Raw genomic sequence first — 19780 nt, 5'->3', positions numbered from 1 at the left:
GGTTAGTTTTTATTTCTTTGACTAAATTTGAATTAGTTTTATTTTATTTGTTGGCCATATATTTTATATATATAAATATATACATATGAATATAAATATATACAAATATATAAAATATATACATATATCTATCTATATAAATATATATACATATATCTATCTATGTAAATATATATATTAGCATTTCTAAGCATTCTCTATATAAATATATATTATAAATAAATATATATTATATTATTATAGTATATTATTAATAAATATTATATATTATATTACATAAATTTATAAATATATATCTCTCTATATAGAATATATAATAAATATGTATAGATATATATTTATATAGTTATGTAATATTTATGTATTATATTTAATATATATAATTAATATATATTACAGAATATATATATAATATATATATTATATATTATATATATGTATATAGAATATGTATGTATATCTATGTATGTATATATGTATATATTCTATATTCATGTATATAGAATATTATAATATTCTATAGAATAATTAGAATAATAATTCATTATTATTATTAATATAGAATAATAATTCTTAATAATATAGAATAATAATTCTAATATTCTAATTAGAATAATAATTCTAATAATAATTCTATATTATATATTCTATGTATATATAATATATTATATATAGAGAGAGAGAGAGAATGCTTAGAAAGTCCTTTCCCACTCAGACAATTACCTAAAGTTCCTTCTGATTTTCTGTGTTTTATTTTTTTCACTGTGCTAGTTAATTAACTTGGAATTTATGTTGCAGAGTAGGATAATTGATATTTATTTCTCAAAGAGATGAGTCACTCTTATAAGTTAGTTTATTTTTTCTATCATATTGTATCATACTATCATACTCTCTTGATGTAATAAATAATTCATTAACTCTTATTTTCTATCTTTTTTTTTTTTTTTTTTTTTAGAGAGGGAGAGTGTGCATGCATACGAAGAGGGGGAGGGGCAGAGGGAAAAGGAGAGAGAATCTTAAGCGGGCTCCATGCCCAGTGCAGAGCCCAAGTACAGCTTGATTTCATGACCTGAGCCAAAATCAAGAGTCAGATGCTTAACTGACTGAGCCACCAAGCACCCTGATGTATCCGATTTTCTGAGAAGGGATTGGCTGCAGGGTCTCCGAATATGGTCACAGTGGCAGAGTTTGGAAGACACTTGCCAGATAGTTGCTTTTGACTCTGCCAGCATGGTTGCAGTATTGTAGAAAGAGCTATGGACTCAGGTTTGGACAGGTAAGTACAGGTGGTTGAGGCATCCAGCTCCATCAGGGCGCAGGAGAAAGGAGGTGTCGTAATGGTCACTGTTATTCTACTACTTAACACTCTAACGCTATTGCATCCACCACTTGAAATCCACTGAGATCTTATGATGTTCATGATTGTGCTAAGTAGTTTACATGTAATACATACATTAAATACATTTAATTTCACAAACAACACCCCCCATACCCATTGTCCTAACCTCATAGAGGGGCACATCAAAATTGAGTCTTAGAGAAGTTAAATAAGCTATCTAAAACTTAAAACCTGTATTCAAAATCCTTGCTCTCTGCTCCATCTTTTTAATCAAGAATCAATTTGGGGGTACATGGGTGGTGTAGTTGATAACAGAAAAAAGACAGTCCCAAGACAACGAACGGAGTGTAAAATCATAGCACACAGCCTAATACTCTTCACCCTCATCCTCTCCCTCAGCACTATCTGCTCCGACCTCCTCATAATCCTTCTCAAGGGCAGCCATGTCCTCACGGGCCTCAGAAAACTCTCCTTCCTCCATGCCCTCCCCCACATACCAGTGAACAAAGGCAAGCTTGGCATATATCAGGTCAAACTTGTGGTCCAGGCGAGCCCAGGCCTCAGCGATGGCTGTGGTGTTGCTCAGCATGCACACAGCTCGCTGGACTTTGGCCAGGTCTCCACCGGTCACCACAGTGGGAGGCTGGTAATTAATGCCCACTTTGAAGCCAGTGGGCACCAGTCCACAAACTGGATGGTACGCTTGGTCTTGCTGGTGGCAATGGTGGCATTGACATCTTTGGGAACCACATCACCACGGTACAACAGGCAGCAAGCCATGTATTTACCATGGCGAGGGTCACATTTCACCATCTGGTTGGCTGGCTCAAAGCACGCGTTGGTGATCTCTGCTACTGTAAGCTGTTCATGGTAGGCTTTCTCAGCAGAGATGACAGGGGCATAGGTGGCCAGAGGGAAGTGGATACAGGGATAGAGCACCAGGTTGGTCTGGAATTCCGTCAGATCAACATTCAGGGCTCCATCAAATCTGAGGGAAGCAGTGATGGAGGACACAATCTGGCTAATAAGGCGGTTAAGGTTAGCGTAGGTTGGGCATTCGATATCGAGGTTTCTAAACTAAACTCTTAGTTTAGGCTCAGGTCTGACCTCAGAGTCATGAGATCCAGCTCCACGTTGGCTCCCTACTAAGCACAGAGTCTGCTTGAAACTCTCTCTCCCTCTGCTACCCCCCAAAAATGAATAAATAACATAGTCAATTTGAAATATTATGCTTATATGATAGATATGGTCAATGCCTAGTGACCAGCAAGATGACAATTTTTGATACCCTGTATAGCTCTATAGCTCTGAGTCCTGATGCTCTTGTAGGAATCTCCTTTTCAATCCTATTTTTGTTGAGTTCTGATTAGGATCAAGATGTTAACTTATGTGGTGGAATTACATACAATTTGGGGGCATAAAAATTATTTTGAACTTTTCTTTAAGGTTTTGTATCAAATTGAATCAATTAAAATTATTAGTATATAAGGAGTTGCAGACTGTAAGTAATGGTCTCTGAGTGGTTTTCCTGTTATCTAAAATAAGTTTTAGCCTTCAATGGAAGCTACAGCTAGTCCATTTGCCTGTTCCAACCTCTGCTGGGAATTCCTCCTTTTAAATATTATTAGAGAAAAAAAAGAGGGTAACTGAAGGGTAGAGCAAGGGTGAAAGTTTAGTCTGTTTTTTTACCTGTAAAAGTTGGGGGGAACATGTGTGTGTTGTGTGGAATTCGATGTCTTCATCTCTGAAACAGAGGTAATAATCCTTACTTTACTGATTTGTTTTAAGGATAAGAGGAAATTTTTAAAAAAGATATGCGAAAATGCTTTTGAAACTCAAAAACACTGTAGAAAATATGAGGAACTTAACTTACCGAGATATTACCAAGGGGGTAGCTGTTCACTCTTAGTGTACTAGGTCAAGTCTGGTTTACTCCTAGTAGAGAAGACATTAATTCAGACTCTAAATGTGGCAATGTGTTTACTATCCTACCATCTTAATATCCACCAAGAAACCAAAAACATTAGAATATATTGCTAAACATCAATTTCTGTCTTACAGAGGTAGAGTTGGTCTTCTGGGAAATATCCAGAAAAATTATGTAAATTAAATTTGAGCCCTAATATATATAAAATGAGGGGTTGCAATCCTTCTTAACTTGATCAAGCTACCCCTTAGATTAGCAGAAAGTATGCTCGTTTCATGGAATAAACAATTCTTCTTATTCTAAAATTTATATTAGAATAATCAGCTTATAAAAATAATGATTTAATAGTTCACTTAATGACCAAAGTTTTGGAGAAAAGAGAATGATAAATATATAGCGGAAGAAAAATTGCTTGGTTTAAAATTTATTAACACAAACATATTAATATAGTGCTTTCCAAGAAGGAAATATTTCCATATGACTTTTTTATAATAAAATAGTCCTAGATAAATGGAATATTGTGACTACTTAATAGCAGCCTCATCCCATTTCTCCTATACAACGGCAAACAAATATGTAGCTGCTAATTACACATATTTCATATTTTTAATGTTGGCTATAGAATTGCAGTTAAACTATTTCTGGAAATGGAAATTCAGGTTCTTATCCTCCAGGTTCAGGATTTAAAATCACCCAGCATATGGAATGATAACTTTGAAATTACCCATGTTGCTGTGTAATGTTGCACATCATTAAATTGTGAGAAATTTTGTCCATTGCATGTTCTTTTAAATGTTTTTGTCTTAGTAAGCTTTTTTCTAAATAAGCCGTTCTGGCAGTATGAGGCCACGGAGCTGAATAATGAAAATGCAGGCTTAAATTTTTATTTTTTTTCACTTTCATTCTGTATTGATTGTATGTGTGTCCATTTCTCTGCCTGTTTTTTTCAGCCTACTCCTTTTCTGTAAGCTAAGTATTTCTATAAAGAATTCACCACTGATTCTTGTGTTTGAATGGATTGTGTCATATCCATTGTTCTATATTAAAAAGCTGAAGGCTTCTAGATACTTTTCATAATTTCATATTATTTTGGTATAAAGGCAGGATTTTTATCATTATTTAATATCATGCCTTCTACAATGAAGGAACCAGAATAAATTCAAGATGGAAACAACAGCACAATCAATTGAAATATTGAAGCTATTGAGGGATGAGCCAATCAGCATTTATTATGCTGCTAATATTTTCAGAATTTAATGTAGGTAGTTCTTAGGCAGCAGTATCCTACCGTGGATGAAAATGTTGGATTTTGCAGTCAATAGATTTGAATCTTAATTTAAGCCTCAGAAAATGTAACTAATTTGGGGAGAGTGGGTGGGTCATAGCTTTTGCAATTATGAAAGGGCAATAATAATACCTTACAGAACTCTTATGAGGGGTCTAGACAACATAGACAAACTTCTGAGCATCTTGACTGGTACATGATAGGTTCTCAATATACTCCACGTTCTTTTTCTTTAAACTACATAGATCTTGTTAAAAACCCTGACTTTATCTCTCACTAGTTTGTGTCTTTAGTCAAGTTACCTAATTTCTCCAAGCCTAGTAAATCTGTCTGTAACATGGGGAAAAAGTTATTGTCCTCACTTGACTCGCCTTCACTCACAATGACATTGCAAAATCCATCCAAGAGTTCTCTACATTATGTTCTTCTCCTAAAATCCAAAAATATTAGTATGGTTTTCTAGCTGTTTCTCCCCAGGCTAAGAGATACAGAGATGAGCTGATTGAATTCTTTATGGTCAAAAGTAGTCAGTCAAGCCCTGACATGTAATACCCAAAGAAAAGATGGAGGCGTGTTTTCCATCAGATAGTATTTACTTTTCCAGGTGTACACTATGTTTGTGTCTCTCACCTCCTGTGGCAAATCTGATAGAGAAAACATGGAGAGGAGTGAAGCAATTTGCTAATAAGAAAACAAAACTATGTCTTTTTGCTAAATATTTCAGAGGCAGGGTAGGGTCAGTCATTTTATTTCAGAACAATTTATTTCCAATTTTCTTTATTCTCCCTTCCAGTAATGTCACACCTGATTAATATACTTTCTAAGCCTCCATCCAAATTTAGGATTTGTATTGGTCACATGTCTTACTAATATTTGCAGTGAGATATAGGATTCATTGACTTAGAAACAAGAACAAATGCACTGATGCATGGTATTTGAAAAGAGAAATGCATATCACTCTCCAGAAAGATTATGGTATGAGAATAAATTTTCAGTGATTCACCATAACATCTCCCTAAATTCATATTTTTCTCAACTGGAACTTTGGAGGAAAGGGAAAGAGTTACTATTTGCTGACACCCTGAAATGTGAGCAGTGGAGGACACTGTTTAGTCTGTCTCATTTAGAATGGTCACACACCTTATGACATATGGGACAATCCTCTACTTAGTAGATGAGGCAAGGTAGTTAGAAGTTACCATCTTGCCTTGAGTCAGTCCCTAGGAAGTCACAAACGTAGGCTTCAGGCTCTACCTTTTGTGCTCGTACTATATGCTGTTTTTTTTTAATGTGCTATTCTTAGACATATATTTTGGTAAAGTTCAAGTCCTGGTTTGAGGTGGTCCCATATAAATAAGACCATTTCTTGAACCTCTTTTTTTTTAATGCTAGTCTAACTTACATATTAGTGAGGATGAAGTTATTAAACAGTAAAATCTCAAGCAGCCAACTTGAAGGGCCTTATTAAATATATTATACATTCATGATTCGTGGGAAATACCACAGGGTTTGAAGATGCCTACACATTAATGGAAAATGTTGGGAAATCATCTTTCCCAGTGAAAGCCAAAATAGGAAAGTATTTTTCTCATGGATACATCTTGAGGTATTTCAGAAAGATAGATTTGGGAGTTTGCAATGCTGTGTGAATAAAAAACAGTCATTCTCAAGATAAAACAGGCAGCAGGTATTTTGAAAAAAAAAAAAAAAGTGTAATCAAAGAAAAGCAATCTCTTTAGGAATAATGTTGAGCAACACCCTGTAATTTTTTTTGGCAGTAACAGATGGAGACAGATTTCTCTGGGGTTATTATCAGAAGCCTTGCATCAAGGAAGCAATCATTTTGCTATGGTCTCACGGAAGAATATAAACACTGTGGAATGTGGCAGTTCAGGTGAGGGCAGACTTAGAAAGCAAGGACCAAAAAATAACAGAAAGGACAGGAGCGAGAGACTTCCCTCAGTGAAAGTTTCACAGATTGCTTTGATGAGGAGGGTTTAGATGTTAACAGCATGACTGAGCTCTACACTCACTTCACACATTTTAAGTTTTGCATGCGTATTCGTATCTAAGTTAACAGTACAGGAAAAATTACATGTCTCATTCTGCGTTGTGTCCCCTGCCATTCTATTGCCTTTATATATGACGTGTGTGTGCGTGTGTGCATTAAAGAACACACTTGGGGCACTGGGTGGCTCAGTCATTAAGCATCTGCCTTCAGCTCAGGTCATGATACACGGGTCCTGGGATTGAGCCCCGCATTGGGCTCCCTGCTCCCCACTCCCCCTGCCTATGTTCCCTCTCTCACTGTCTCTCTCTATCATATAAATAAATAAAATCTTAAAAAAAATAAAAATAACACACTCATACATTTGGGTCAGGAGGATCTCTTCATTATGGGCAAGCTTTGGCTATCTCCAGAGACCAGGTAAAAAATATAGTGCTCTTTAGAAGGTGTTCCTGAATAGGACCTGGGCTGCTCTGCTAGACATCCTGGACACTGCGCCAGGGCTAGCCAACACCAGAAAACACTTGGATTATTAACACTTATGAGCCTCTGAATCCCTCAGTTTTAGTTGAGAATAAGTGAGGCATCTGGAGTCTGTCTGCCTGAGAGTATCCCCTGACCAGAGAGCATGGTGGGTTCAAGAGTACAGGCTGGAGAGGGGAAGGAGTTAATACTGCAGGAGTGACCCTCAACTAATAGAGGAAGGGAGCCGGGGGCTACCTATCCCAGCTTTCTTGTTAGGGAGACTGTTCTGAGGAGTGTTGTGGAGAGCTTTGTAGAGGCTCTCAGTGGGACTGAGCCAGTCACACCGTGGTCATCTGCTTGTTCACACAGGCTGCACTGGCTCCTTTCCCTCTTTTGTTTCACTCCCTAGTCCTTCACTGTTCTTTCTGGAAGCACTTCCCAAATCAACCACTTGCACTCAGATTCTTGTATCTATCTGCCAACCTAAACTAAGAAGGCCACCTGCTTTCTTTCTATCTCGCATAGAAAAACAAAAACAAACAAAAACAAACAATTCCAAGCAACAACAACCAAACCCTTCCAGGTTAAAGTACATTTTGAAGAGACTAGTTAAAAAGATCTCATTAATGTTTTGTCACCAGGGAGATTAGTGATCCAGAGAATGTAATGGAATTGGGGAGGAGACTTGGGAAGGATGGTGGTAATGGAAGCTGGTGGCCATGAACCAGAGGAGTCCAGTTTCCAGTAACGCTCTCAGATGGGGCTTCCTGGGGCACATTCTGCTTCCTGGTGCTACATCTAAGACTGTTTTTCTCTGTACGTAGACTTGTATCTACATGTATTATTATGAGGCGTCATGGCTGTACAAAGCTGAGCTTATACAAAACTGGTTTTGGTACCAAAAACTTGGGGGAAACCTTAGCACAGTGATGCCAGTAAAGGTACATCAAGCAACTCGTGTGAAGGTGAACCCCCTTATGCTTTTATGACACACAAGAATCATTGAGATCATGGTTGAAAGCTCACATTGAAATTAGGCTAGATTATTTGACATAGAAATCTATAAAACCTTCTTCTACAGTGTAATGTCCTAAAATTTGTGTTATGTGTTTGTTACTAAAAAGAGACCCTACGGTCTTACCTAAAATAAGTACCAACTGAACCTAAGAATTAGGTTAACCAGTGGTTCATGGACTTTGAGGAATGGTTTAAAATTTTTTATTGTAAATCTGCTTTAGAAATGTGCTTTTTGTTTTGTTTTGGTTTGGTTTTTTTCTGCTTTGGAAATGTTTAGTTCTACAAACCTCTACTTAAAAAGAAAAAAATATATGGATGGTCTGAAAACCTTCTGAAAATAAATATTCTTACAAGTAACTACCATATTTCCAACCAAACTGTGCTGAAGCTTTGGCTGTTGACCCAAGAGAGGTGAGGCCTTCCTGGTTTACTGTAGCTCTTCTATCTTCTGGAATTTCAAAACTCATTTCTTTCACTCCAGGAAATAGAATGACATTTTTAAACTATCAGTAATGTAAATGACTACAGAAAGTCCTCTTTTTGATAGTTCAATTCCTTTTTCTAAACTGAGGAATCTACTTATTTCTTCTTCCTTATTGCATTAAAATAAATTTTGGTTGTTCTTTCTGATCACCTTGATAAAGAAATATGGAGTTTGTACAATTTCATTATGAAGTGAGTGCACAAACTAAATTTTAACAGCAACAACCTAAAGAAATGATTTTTCCTAGCTACGTAAACAATTGGATTTATATTCCTCCATGATGTTGATCACCATAGATAAGACTTAAAAAGCTAAAACCAATGGGAACAAAGGGTTTGATTAGAGATGACAGTTGTTTGGGAGTTTATTTTTGTAGGACAAAGGCGAGTTTTTAATTGTTTATTTTAAGGTTAGAGAGTTTACATTACGGAGGTATTCATATCTCCATTTCTTTCGTTTTGCTGTGACACATTTCCTGGATATTTCAAACCACTCTGTTTTGCAGACTATTTTGCATTCTGAAGAGGTTTCCTGCCCAATTTAGTTCCATCAACTGATTGCCATGGAAACTCTTGATACCCTTTTCTCTTCCTGGAATGAGATACTGGCTGTGTTTCAAATACGATTTTTTTTGGCACAGAAAATATAGTAGGTTTCATCAAGTGAAATGTGTTTGTCAATGAAGGAGCGCCCTCCAGGGTGAACCACTGGCTGGAGAGAAGCCACAGACAAATGCCTAACTACTGAAGTAAATAGGTAATTTAACAATTAGAAACAGGGAGCAGCCTCGTCCAAATCAAAACAACATGATGCTTGATTGATTTTTTTTTTTAATTTTTATTGAGAAAAAAGTGGAAGTCAGTTCTTGGTTCCATATCAGCCCAGCGGAGTCAAAAAAAAAAAAAAAAAACAAAAAAAAACAAACAGTAACCCTAAAATTGTGTGAGGTTGAATCAGTCTGTGTTTCCTAAGGGCTTCTCAAGGCAGATTAATTTGGAGAATGTGAACAGCTGGGCTAGAAAAATAATTTGTGTAATGAACTTTAACACAGAAAGAGCCACTCATCTTTACTATGGACTTCATTTATTTCCTCCATTTTTGGAGGAAGAAAGAGTATATTAGATACATTTTGTCATTTTATTAAGACCTTTGCTTTGAGATTAGAATCATATTCTGGGTTTATTCCTTTGTATTTGGAATTTTTTAAAACAAAATTCAGGAGTTAAAGCTACTTCTAACCATGAGGAAGAAGAGAGGAAGGATCAATGTATACAATATTGTCCCCTTTTTTCTGTGTACGTACAGGTGACAGAAAGCTTTAGTTACATGACTCTCTATATGTATACAACTATTCTATATGATTGTTTATAGGTCTGTATATAACATTCAGACATGTAGTTGTCAGAGTACAGCTTGATAAGGAAAAAGGAAGTCAGTGTTGGGAGAAAGAAGAAAGTCTTTCGGATGATTCTCTGTACATTCAGATATAGTGGTTTCTGTAATTTTTGTTACGTTTTTTCTCACACTGTTCAGATTTTGTATTTCCTTTGTAAAAAATGAGAATCACATTCAGACATCTTTAGCTCAACTGGTAGAGACCTCTGTTTTCCTAAGACATCAAATTGAAAGGAGCCAACATTTGGTTCCCTGCAAACCTTGGATTGACTGCCAAACACTCTTTGTTTCTTTTGGTGGCTTGACATTTGTCTATGTAAAATCATTGCTTCAGAAGTTGTTTTTTTTATTTCCTGCCTGAGCAGTAGGCACCTTTTGTTTTCTTTTCCCGCAACCCTATTTACATGTCTAGAAAGTGCATTACTCTAAAAAGATTCTTTAAAATAAAAATTGCTCATGGGTGGGGAGGGCTGACAAAAAGAAATGAGTATTTATCAAATATAGAAAGAATAATAAATAATTTTATAGACGTGAAACATTTCAAGAAAGAGATCTCAAAGCCTAGTTTATTATTATGATTTGGTCCATTTTGACTCTCCATATAGGGAAGGTACATGATTACTTTCAAACTAACTCTGGCCTTAGCAACTTGTGACTTGAAAGTCACAACAACTCTGTTTTAATATCTCATCACGACAAAGCAGTAAATAGCTCTGGCTACTACTGTGTGTGTTCACTTTCAGTGTAATTTACTCTTTAGCCGTCCTGCACGTAAATAAGGCAGAGTTTTGTAATGCTGGCTTCTTTTGTTAGAACGAATGTCTGTGTATAAAATGCATTCATGACTCTTCCTGGAATAGTTTCTCCAAATCCACTTCCCTACATCCTGTGCTAACAATATGAGGGCATGCTGAAGAGGGCAGGATGCAACTCTCTGACCCGATCTTGCGGTCATGAGAGGTTTGGAGAACAGCGATTAAGATCCAAACATTGATCTAATGTTTCAGTGAAGAATTTCAACTTTACGAGCCACTTAACCAAAATTAGGTTATTTTTATTTGGTTTCTTTTCTTTAGATCACTGCATACACTAACATACTGTTATGTTATTGTAACCTGATTCTTCACCTAGTATGTCAGTTTCAGGGAGGTGGGGAGCTTTCCTGTGACCCATTTTTGTCCTCTGAGCCTTGCTCAGCAACTTGTGTGCATTACTGTCTCTATCTGTAAAATGCATAAACATGATCGCCACTTAAAAACCAGACACATATCTGTGAAGCGATCCTTGTTCTAGTCAGAAAGCACTTGCCTAAAATGAATATACCCTGATACGGAAATTAAACTTTTGGTTCTGGCGAGGGCAGGGTGGGACACATGCAAGTGGAAAGTAGATGGATGTAGATCTTTGTTCCATCTGAGGAAGAGCTTGGCAATAACGAGCCACTGAACTCCTGCTTTATGATGGAGAAAGAGTTCCTGATCTGTTTGATTTTAGGGGAGTCAAAGAAGAAAGTATTATATTGCTAGAGGCCTTTTTTCCTTTCTTTGCTCCTGTTTTTCTGTTATCTCTGGTTTCTTTTTTTCCTCCTCCCTTTCCTTCTCCCTCATTCCTGCTGATTCCTTGAACATGTATTAAATTCCTATGTTGTGTTAGGTGATTTTCTTCTTAATCTAAAGTTCTGTAATTGAGAATTAACAGTCAATTATGTCAGGAAAGAAATGCTCAGTGCGCCAAGTTTCTTCTATATCTTTCACCCACTTGAGAATTTTAGAACACATGAAAGCTGATAAAACTAGCAATGATGCTTCAAAAACTAATTTTGGAAAGAAAATGGAGACTTTTTTCGATTAACTACACATCTTACTATATTGCTAGAAGTAACAAGGCAACCCACAATAACAAAAGACGGACAATAAATTAGGGAAGCATTTAAACATGGGTACCCATGTCCAATTATTCCTTCCATTCATATCTTCCAAAAGAAGCAAAGGCCACAGCACAGAAAGGCATTGTAGACCACAGATTGTTTGTTTGCAGTGGGAACACCTGTAAGATAAAAATGGAAAGACGTGAAGTTACACTTTCAACCTCCTTAGGTAAAAAGGCCCCTGAAGCACAAACTACAATTTGGTCCCCAGAATAATTCTTCTTTCCTTTGGCCACAGCAACAAATTTCAGCTTAGTATATGGCCACTCAGAATAGAGACTACATATCCCAGAGTTCCTTGCAGCAAAATGTCATGTGTCTAGGTTTTGGCCAATCAGATGTAAACTGACTATCCTATGGCAGTTTCGTGGAACCTTCCTTAAGAAACAGCTAATGTAACCCTGCTCTCTCTTGCTCTCTGGAACCCAGATGCTCCTGTCTTGGACTTTGTGGACAATGTCATACCTCAGTGTGGGAGAATGGTGGCTGGAAAAAGCCTGGGTGTCAAAGAGATCATGAAATTGAGCTCCCATAGGATCCTAGATCACCTCCCTTCAGACCTTTGATATGAGAGGAGAATCAAAGTCTGTCCTCAAGTTATATTAGCTTTTTAAAAAAATCATTCATTGGGGCGCCTGGGTGGCTCAGTGGGTTAAAGCCTCTGCCTTCGGCTCAGGTCATGATCTCAGTCGTGGGATGGAGTCCTGCATCGGGCTCTCTGCTCAGTGGGGAGTCTTCTTCCCCCTCTCTCTCTGCCTGCCTCTCTGCCTACTTATGATCTCTCTCTCTGTCAAATAAAGAAATAAAATCTTCAAAAAAATCATTAATCATGTTCATAATCTCAACAATATTGCCACTTTGTAGGAAGGCTAAAGGCAAATTACCTCTTTTTGTAACTCCCAGATTTTTCATCTGTTCCTCAGCCTTCCTAGGAGGCAAGAAACAGCTTTTCATCATGTTCTATAAATTGCATATGTTGTAGGTATTTTATATTTGTGTTCTCATACTTAATCTTTACAGATGGTACAAAGCTCAAACTGTGGGTGAGAATACTTAAACTCAGAGAAAATACAGAAACTAAACAGCAATACTAGAGTTTAAACACAGATATACTTGACTCCAAACTTAAACTCTAATATTCTGTATTGCCTCCCTGATATTCGGGCTTAGGGTACTTCCTTAGTCACATATCATTATGATTGATAGTATACTTTGAGAGAAGACTCTGGAATAGGTGAAGTTTCCCTTAGTACATTACAGAAGGTAAAGACTGACTTCTAATTTTTTTAAGATTTTATTTATTTATTTAAGAGAGAGACAGAGAGAGCACAAGCAGGGGAAAGAGCAGAGGGAGAGGGAGAAGCAGATTCCCTGCTGAGAAGGGAGCCTACAACATGGGGTTCAATCCTAAGATCCTGGGATCTTAGCCAGGATCATGACCTGAACTGAAGGCAGATGCTTAACTGGCTGAGCCATCCAGGCGTGCTGTCTGATTTCTAATTTAAAAAGAAAAGATCAAGTGGGACTTCTACTTGGGAAAGATTTGAGAGGAAATACCTCATCTGATCTTATGTATGTCTGTAGATTAGTGGTCTTAAACTAGCAGTTGCAGACTGATTTCAGAATCCATAAATATTTTGTTTGGCTCATGAAATTAAAAAAAATATTAATCAGTGGTTAACCTTTAAAATAACAAATATTTTACACAAAAATCTGGATTTCAGGGCGCCTGGGTGGCTCAGTTGGTTAAGCAGCTGCCTCCAGCTCAGGTCATGATTCCAGGGTCAAGCCCCGTGTTAGGCTCTCTGCTCAGCAGAGAGCTTGCTTCTCTCTCTCCCTCTCCCTGCCACTCTGCTTACTTGTGCTCTCTACCTGCCAAATAAATTTTTTAAAAAATCTGATTCCAAGTCACTTTTGAAAAATTAGAACTTTTTTTTTTTTTTTTAAAGATTTTATTTATTTATTTGACAGAGAGAAATCACAACTAGGCAGAGAGGCAGGCAGAGAGAGAGAGGGAAGCAGGCTCCCTGCTGAGCAGAGAGCCCCATGCGGGACTCGATCCCAGGACCCTGAGATCATGACCTGAGCCGAAGGCAGTAGCTTAACCCACTGAGCCACCCAGGTGCCCCGAAAAATTGGAACTTTTGGTAACATTAGGCTGGCCCTCCCACATGACAACAATTAGCTAAAGCTATATATGGCTATATATGGCTGCCTTTTGTTGGTGGATTTGCCATCTCTAGTTTGCCATACTTCTTACTTAGCCCACTCCACTCATTTACATTTCTGACCTTTTAATGCTAGGCTTTTGTTTATGACTTTGTGTGGATGCTTTCCTCAAACATGATTAAACATAGAGCAAATTGCCATCTGCCTCTCTTATAACATGATCAAGACATTTTTAAATTGCTTATAGATTTCAATAATTATTTTTTTCACTAAAAGTGTTATAAAATAGGCAGTAGTACAGGAAATCTAGATAGAGCTGTGTATAAGAGGTGAAGAAAAATAAAAGTTAGTCTTCTTTCTGTATTCTGGGAGAGTACATCACTGTTCCCTTGAAAGTCCAGAGGGAAGACTTCAGTAAATATTGATAATAATGACCATGAACTACACATTCTCTGGAAAAGTCAATTAACTGTGATATAATTAGAACAAAGCTCAAAGACCTGTTAAAGACATCCAACCAGACCTTTTAAAATGACTGTTGTAGGAGGAGGTTGTTGGGTAGGGGAAGTCCAAGGATTTATTAAATCTCTGTGCTCTAGGTCTGTGATAAGCATTAGTTGATCTGCCTTCACTTGATGAACAAGTAGATGTTATGAACTTGAAAGTATGTCATTGATAATATAAGCAAGCCTAATAGTCAGTCCCATGCCCTTAGGTTTTCCTTCACAAGTACTAAAGTCATGGTAATGTAACACCTAAAAATGACACCTTTTCCACATTTTGAACTCAGTCATATTTAAGTCAGTTAAATGGTCTTTTTTCAATCCATTTTCACAGCTCAGACACTTTCTATCATTCTAGTAAGACAACCATTTTCTTTCTTTTTTTTTTTTTTAAGATTTTATTTATTTATTTGACAGAAAGAGATCACAAGTAGGCAGAGAGGCAGGCAGAGGGAGTGAGAGGGAAGCAGGCTCCCTTCAGAGCAGAGAGCCGGACGTGGGACTCAATCCCAGGACCCTGAGATCATGTGCATCAAATTAGATTTCTTTTTAGTAGACACCTGCTGCCTCCATGACCCGTAAAAATACTGTAGTCTTTGCCTCAGAAATTTTTCCCTCCTCTGAATAAAATTCTTACTTGGCACTTGACCCAAGATCTCCTTGACCCACTTCTCTGACACCCATGGGGATTCCCCCAGCCACAGAAGAACAGAGGTGGCTCTTGTGCAGTGGTCAAGTGCTTGGTCTCTGAAGTTGAACTTCCTAGGTTCAAATCCCATTTCCATCAGTTGTCATCTACATTTGGCAAGTTAACCAACCAGTCTTAACTTTGGATTTTCCTTGACAAAACACAAATAATATCTACCTCATAGATTTCTTGGGAAGATTAAATGTGGTAGTATAAGTAAAGAATCAAACATTGTATCAAGCCTTCAATAAATGTTAACTAGTACCATTGCAGAGACTCTAATTTTATACTGTTTTTTCAGTTAAGATTACTGATTCCAATCAAAAGAAAGAAATTCTAGCTACTCTATATGGAATTATATGGGTAGCTCACAGAACCATCAGCATTTCTTGATAACAATGCCAAAATATATAGGTTAAAAGCAAAAGACGCTAGATAGCAGGAAGCGTAGGCAGGGTCTTATAGGACAGTTGGGTTAGAATATCATGGCTGGGCACTGTCGTACCTGGACGCGATCACCATTAGTAAATTCTCTATCTTTCATAATCTCTCTCTCACTCTGTCTCAGTCTCTCATTCTCTCTCTCTCTCTCTCTCTCTCACACACACATACACACACACACACACACACATATCAGACATTCAGTGTTGAATTTCTGGGTGGAAGTATCCAAATGAGTTTCTGCTATGCTCCTAAGCCATAGCTGCCTGTCAGAGGCTAAGGAGAGAGATCCAATCTCCTTGTTTCCTGCCAAGACTCACAAAAAAGGGAGTTTCTCCCCAAATGGGACAGATGTTGGATTGTACCCTAAACTAGTATTCTAAGATACAGTGATATCCTTTGTTTTCTGTAACTGCTTTTCAAATTAGAGCATATAAACTTTAGGAAAACTGAACTTAAGTTTATCTCATAGATCTCATCATATAATAGGTTTTCTACAAATACATGTCAAACCATAGTCTCAAGTTTGACAAATGTGTTTTCAACATTTATTCCTTTTTATGCTCTAGTTAGAGTTTCCCAAATTAATGAATTGTGAGAATTTCATTTTGGTATCAGCCTTAAGTACAGTTGCCCAAAGGTGATTGCATAACAATGAGAGAAAACTAGAGTATCTTTTTAAGATAAACAGACCATAAGTATTGAAATTAATCCCTATAAGGGTAGAGAATCAAAATGAGAGGGTTGGGGCGCCTGGGTGGCTCAGTGGGTTAAAGCCTCTGCCTTCAGCTCAGGTCATGATCCCAGGGTCCTGGGATCGAGCCCCACATTCGGCTCACTGCTCAGTGGGGAGCCTGCTTCCTCCTCTCTCTCTGCCTGCTTGTGATCTCTGTCTGTCAAATAAATAAAGAAAATCTTAAAAAAAAAAAATGAGAGGGTTGTCGCTTATGGGAGATTTAAATCCTTCAACGTATAAAAGATTTTCAGTGAAAATCATGGTGGAAAATGGGAGTAGCTGAGAAGTAAGATCTATTGTTTAAAATATTCTTATCATTAAAGTAATATATGATTATTATAAGAAAGTTTTAAGGTACAGAAAAACATAAAAGAAAAATCTTTCCTAATGTTACCACAATTATTTGAAACATATTTGTGTATTCGTGTGTGTGTGTGTGTGTTTGTGTGTAGTACCCGCAAGGTTAGTGCCAAAAATTTATAACAAACACACCTGTAAATACTGTTACAAAATTGTGTTCATATACACAGTGTTTATTAATGTGCTGGATATTTATTTTCTTAAGAATAAGGATTCTTATTATAGACTAAATACCTGTTTACCAAAAAATAGAAAATACAATAAAAAAGAACGTAAAACATGTAAGATCTCAACAGCCCAGAAGTAACCATTGTTAATATCTTGCTGTGTGATCTTAAAAATTTGTTTTTGTATATCTGCAAATATATATTTTTGAAAAATTATATATTTTATAGGATGTTTTGTGACCTAGTTTTAAAGAATAACAATATAATTATCCTTCTACACCAATAGTTCTGCACCATTGTGGTTACCAGCTTTATGAAATTACTTTGTGGATATACACAAATGATTTTCAAAAATACAATGTTAGACATTGTTTTGCCTTTTTGTTTTTACAAGAAGTACTTCAATGAACATCCTAAAAGTTTAACTTTCAAACGTATCTTTAATTGCTTTCTTACGACAAATTCTCAGAAGCATAGTTAATCCATGCAAAGGTTTTGTATATTTTTATGTCTTTAGATAACAAATTGCCCTCTAGGATATTGTTCCAATTTGAAATTACAAAACAGGTTATGGGTGTGTATTCTCATAAAGTGAGATATTCTTTAAATGAGATAAATAAATATAGAGTTAATTATTTTGGCTCATAATATAGTGTAAAATTTTCCCATGTTATTAAACATTTCATTGACATAGTTTAAAAGGCCTGAGTGTGCCTCATCCTATGAAGCAACATAGTGACAGGCAGCATATTGGTAAATCATTTAGGAATATCTTCCTATGAAAATTTGGAAGTATGACATATGTGGGAAGAATGTACATTATTAATACATAGCACAATGACTTTGGTTAATTTGTAGGAAAGAAGTATGAAGAGTTCAAGGAGTATATAACTGTGTGTCCTTTTGTGGATTGAAAATTTATGTTTGATCTTTTTAGTTTTAGTTTTATCAAACTATACATGGACTTTCACTACACATAAAATAAATATACATTTACTCTTTTTACCTATATGCTTCTACTATGATGTGGTCTCTACTTGTCTCTCTGACCAAAACCTTAAAATCTGCCAATCTTCTTCTTCTTTTTTTTTTTTTTTTTAGATTTATTAATTTATTTTAGAGGGAGAGAGTCAGAGAGCGCATGAACAGGGAAGGGTCAGGCAGAGAGGAAGAGAAACAATCTCAGGCAGACTCCCCACTGAGCAGGAAGCCCAACACGGGACCCGATCTCACCACCTGAGATCATGACCTAGACTGAAACCAAGACTTGGATGCTCAACTGACTGAGCCACCCCAGTGCCCCTCTTCTAGTCTTCGTAATTGTGCTGATTAACTATGTTCAAGACTTAACATCTTTTTCTCTTTTCCTCCAGCACACCAAATGCGTTACCTCCTGAAATTTTGCACTTACAATTTGCTGATCTATTTATGATTCACTTCTCATCATTTAGATCTTCATCTAAATACCATTACTTCAGGGCAACATTCTGCCCCAAGGCCAATTAAAATAGACTGTGATAATCATTACTGCCTTTAACCTCCTCCTGCCAGGCATGCTGGAGGGTTTCAATTCACTATCTCCTTAAAGTGAGTTGTGGACACATGGCTTGCTTTGGTCAATGAAGTGTGAGAGCATATCACCTGACATCACCAGGTGGAAGCCTCTAGAAGCTGGAATATGACTTGTCACACAGTCCTTACCCATGTCACTGTAATTGGTGACAGTCAACAGTGAAGCTTCTCTCATCCTATCCCTGAGAGAGGACATGGAACTAAGCCTCTCACTGAACCATGGTGTGAAAGAAAAAGAAATTTTTGTTGTTCACACCATTCAGACGCTGGGGCTGTTTATTAGTACAGAAAACCTAGACCACCCTGAATAATTCATAGATTCTTCCTCTTGTTAGTCAATCTCAATTTTTTCTTGTTTTACTCTTACTATATAAAATCATTGCATAAAATCTTTTTCATTTATGAGTTTTCCTCCCTCTACTAAAATGTAAGCACATTGAGAACAGAAGCTCTGTCTGTCTTGTTCATTGTTTTATCCCCAGTGACTAGAATAGTACCCAGTGCATAGCAGGTCCTTCTTAAATACTTCTTGAATAAATGAAAGAAAGGAGTGGACGATTTCAACTGTGACTGTGGAATCTAGACTAAGATAACATTTTTCCTTTGTAAAACAATTCTTCCCAGATTCTGAGATAAATCTTTGGTATACTTCAAAAAAGAGAAAACACAGTTCTGATGGCCAAGGGAGGTTAAATATCTTCCCATCAAAATGTAAGAACTCTTAACTACTTAAAGAAAAAAAGACTACTCTTGGTCTTTTTTGGAGGGGGGGGGGGTCTCCTCTAGCAGCATGAGCATTTTTTTTTCTCTGTGTGGAGGAAAACAATAAGGATTGTAATTATTTTTTTAATGTTCTATTATCGTTAGCATTTTTAAAAAATGAAAACACTTTAGCAAAGACTTACATATATTTGGAGAATAGAGAAGTGTATTTTCCCTGACCATCCAAAGGACAAGAAATGCATTATATTAATAAGTCTGGATATTTAAGGTGTACTTTGATTTTGTCACTTGATCATTCTTTCTTTATAACCATCATGTTTCGGCTACCTTATGGTCTGCAGATGTGTATCAATTACAAAAATGTTTTCAGTTAATGACTCCTAAAAGCCTTCAAACAAGTGGAATAGATGTTTGTTATTTGGTAGTGGTCAACAGTGTTTCCCAGCAAGAGGTAATAGACTTATAACTCATTTCCTCATCTGAAAGGGTCTCAGCCCTTGAGCCAGATGACAATTTCTATTCTTTGGTCCTAACACACGCTAATTATGCTAACTGTTTACATCTGTATTTGTTG

At 36.7% G+C, this 19780-nt stretch overlaps 1 pseudogene; it reads right to left on the bottom strand.

Moving 5' to 3' along the window:
- Window positions 1-1655: 1655 nt before the first annotated feature.
- LOC123951521 overlaps window positions 1656-19780 on the bottom strand; it is a 31186-nt pseudogene continuing 13061 nt past the window's right edge.

This window comes from Meles meles, chromosome 10 (genome assembly GCF_922984935.1).
Source record: "Meles meles chromosome 10, mMelMel3.1 paternal haplotype, whole genome shotgun sequence".
Taxonomy (NCBI): domain Eukaryota; kingdom Metazoa; phylum Chordata; class Mammalia; order Carnivora; family Mustelidae; genus Meles; species Meles meles.
This window is presented reverse-complemented; position numbering and strand designations above follow the sequence as displayed.